Source organism: Ovis aries, chromosome 8, assembly GCF_016772045.2.
Source record: "Ovis aries strain OAR_USU_Benz2616 breed Rambouillet chromosome 8, ARS-UI_Ramb_v3.0, whole genome shotgun sequence".
NCBI classification, from domain to species: Eukaryota; Metazoa; Chordata; class Mammalia; order Artiodactyla; family Bovidae; genus Ovis; species Ovis aries.
In genome coordinates, this window is record NC_056061.1 from 19,802,830 (window position 1) to 19,806,490 (window position 3,661).

The 3,661-nt window shown below is 43.2% G+C and overlaps 1 non-coding gene across 1 annotated transcript; it reads right to left on the minus strand.

Moving 5' to 3' along the window:
* Positions 1–537: 537 nt before the first annotated feature.
* Positions 538–663, minus strand: LOC114116242 (U6atac minor spliceosomal RNA). Its single transcript, XR_003590235.1, has one exon. It is a non-coding gene; the product is annotated as a U6atac minor spliceosomal RNA (small nuclear RNA).
* Between the last annotated feature and the right edge of the window lie 2,998 nt (positions 664–3,661).

Genomic DNA, 3,661 nt, shown 5'->3' on the forward strand with positions numbered 1-3,661 from the left:
TCGCATCAGGTGGCCAAGGTTTTGGAGTTTCAGCTTCAACATTAGTCCTTCCAATGAATATTCAGGACTGATTTCCTTTAGGATGGACTGGTTGGATCTCCTTGCAGTCCAAGAGACTCTCAAGAGTCTTCTCCAAAAGCACAGTTCAAAAGCATCAATTCTTCAGAGCTCAGCTTTCTTTATAGTCCAACTCTCACATCCATACATGACTACTGGAAAAACGATAGCTCTGACTAGACAGACCTTTGTTGGCAAAGTAATGTCTCTGCTTTTAAAATGCTGTTTAGGTTGGTCATAACTTTTCTTCCAAGGAGCAAGTGTCTTTTAATTTTATGGCTTCAGTCACCATCTGCAGTCATTTTGGGGCCCCCTAAAATAAACTATGTCACTGTTTCCACTGTTTCCCCATCTGTTCGCCATGAAGAGATGGGACCAGCTTGCTTACCACCAAAATCTTAGTTTCCACGTGTCACCATACACTGGAACCCCTCTGATAACCACTAACCTGTTCTCTGCATGTATGTTTCTATTTTCATTTTAAAACAATGGTTAGATGTCACAAAATAGGTGGCGATGCTTGGACCATACGCAAGTTGTCGGGTCCAAGGGCTTCTTCCATCCTTGTCGATGCGAGTGCTAACCTTCTTGCCTTTCATATGACACTCCACCTACTTCTTCACATGAGCCGTTCTGAGCTGCTTTCATTCACTCAAATGTGTCACACTTTTGCTTTTTTTTTTTTTTAACCTGTGGGCTTTCAAGCTGACTCCTGCATCTGGAACATTCAACCACACGCCCACCCCATTCCTGCTTCTCCCTCACTTTCACCCCACCCCCAGGAGCTTAGGTGCCCCTGCTCTGGCTCACACCCTCCGCTCCCTCTCCTTCCCTCTCAGAACACTTAGCAACCCTCAGTGTTGATGTTGTTTACATTTCTTAAACTCCCCAGGAATGTAAACTCTGGGAGGCTAAAGAAAACATGAAGCAACAGAAAGGGCTCTGGCTAGCTTAAAGAAAAGGGAGAATTTATTGGATGGTTTCTGGGTTATCTCCTGGGATCTGAGCTAGAATTGAACAACAAAGAATATGGGAAGGGAAGGGCCCGATGAGCTCTGATGACCTCAGCAGGAAGTGTCCGCAGACCCACTTACTTGACTCAGCTTGACTGAGCCCCAGGATTTAGGTGTACCTTTTCCAAATTTCAAAGGTTACAAAGAGGACCTGAGTTCAGCTTGGGTAAGGTGATCACCCTTGATAAGTCAGCTATGGTCAGTGGATGGAGTTATGTAATACAGACGTGGTCATGGAGAACCATTCCCAATGTAGGGATGTCAAACTGAGCCACCACCCCTAAGGATCATCTACCACTGGGAATATGCCCAACACGCCCTTTATTCCTGATGCCAGGCTTGCTGCCTCCAACTTCTTCCCCCGTTGCAGTGGGACTATTATAATATTATCGTCTCTTGGCTTCAAACCCACTGGTACTCTGTTTAGCAACACTGGGGCAGGGTCTCTATGAACCACATTTCTGCCCTGCTAAGTGGATCCCTGCCAGGCTCTGGCGACAGGGGCCCTAGGAAAAGCCTGTAAGACTGGAGGTGGGAGAAGAGCAGCTTCTTGTTTTTATTGATGTGATTTGCCCACCTCGCCTCTTTACCTGGCTGTGCCAGCTCATTCCTGCAGCAGCATTTGAATTCAGCTTGCAGTCTTTTCAATACTCACAGAATTACTTTCATCACGTCCACTGATACGAGCACCAGCCAAGCAACGCCACCTTAGAAGGTGGGGTCCCAGTCACATGGGTCTTCTCTGAGCACAGAGACACTGACACTAGCTGAGCAGCACTCTTCCTCAGTGTTTGGGGGTCCAAATACCACAGTGCCCCCCCAAATCTCAGAGACACCAATACCAGATGAGTGGCACTCTCTCTTCAAGGGTCTGAGATTCAGCTTCAAGGGGCTTCTCTTGCCTCTTGGCAACTTCTTATCCCTGTATCCCCAACCCCTAGGGGTAGCAGCTGCCTTCTATAGTTCCCACTCCTGTGATAATGTACTAGTCTCTTCTTGCCTTTTCATTTATCTAGCTAATAACTCTTTACGTTAAATTCTATTAAAATAACTGATAAACATATAAGAAACAAATCGCCAGTCTAGGTTTGATGCAGGATACAGGATGCTTGGGGCTGATGCACTGGGATAACCCAGAGGGATGGTATGGGGAGGGAGGTGGGAGGGGGGTTCAGGATTGGGAACACGTGTGCATCCATGGAGGATTCATGTTGATGTGTGGCAAAACCAATACAATATTGTAATTAGCCTCCAATTAAAATAAATAAATTTAAATTTTAAAAATTTAAAAAATTAAATAAAATAAATTACTACAGAAAAAAATCACAGAATTAAAACAATTAATAAATCTAATTGAAGGGTGTATAAAAAATAAAATAAAATAACTGATATAATTTGTTTTCTGTCTGGAACTTGACTGTAGATATGTGGGATGATTTTCCTAAAATAGAAATCTGACCAGATTTCCATTTTGCTTAAAATGTTTCAGTGATTAAACCAATCCTTGTGCTATTCATAACAGCCAAAAGATGGAGACAACCCAAATGTCCACTGGCAGACAAACTGCGCAAACGAAATGTGGTATATCCATCCATCCTGGGATGTTGTTCAGCCTTAAAAAGGAATGAAATTCTGATACAAGCTGCACCTTGGATAAACTTGGAAAACATTATGCACATGAAATAGTCCAGACACATAAGGACCCATATTGTATGGTTTCACTTATGTGAGATACTTACACTAGGCAAATTCATAGAAATTAAGTAAAATGGAAATTATGAGGGGCTGGGAGGCGAGGGGGCTGGGGGAAAGGGGAGTTATTCTTTATCAGGCACAACGTTTCTGTTTGGGATGGTGGAAAAATCATCAATTTTGGAATCAATTCTGAAAATTGAGAGTGGTGATGGCTGCCCAATATTGTGAATGTACGTCACGCCAAGGAACTGTGCACTTAAAATGGTTAAAATAGCAAATCTTAAGTATATTTTGCTACAAAGAACAAATTACCAAAAGCAAAAGCCAAATAATGCTTTAGGGGCTCTCACTGATGAAACTGGCTCAGTGAGGGGAAAGACGTGGAGGTGTACTTTGGACTTTTCCTGAACAACCTTGGGCTGTGGAACTGCCCCGGCTTATGCATCTGCCGTCGTGTAACCGGCGGGGCCCCCTCGTCCATCCTGGGAGCACCTGTCATAGTGAGATGCGATCTCCTGCTGCCCTGCACAGCGTTCTCAGCAGGCCTGCTTTCCTCTCTCCATCTGAGCAGCGCTTTCAGAGTCCCTTAAGATGGTCTGTGTGTGAGGGTTTCCCACCAGGCAGTGTATTTACTGCAGTTGTTTCTCTTTTGGCCTCAACTGGACTTGCACATGGACGTTCTTATAACTCACTTTTTTTTTAGCCTTTGAAGTATTCGTGTCATTTTTTCTTTACTGTTTTTTTAATGATAAAACATTTATAGGAGACTTGGAAAATACAGAACACTGTCACATGTAGTTTCACTGGATATTACAATTATTTTTTAAATAGCTCAATTAAGATTTTTAGTTGGTATTTCAATATCAAACTCTCAGAAATTAATAGAATGAATATAC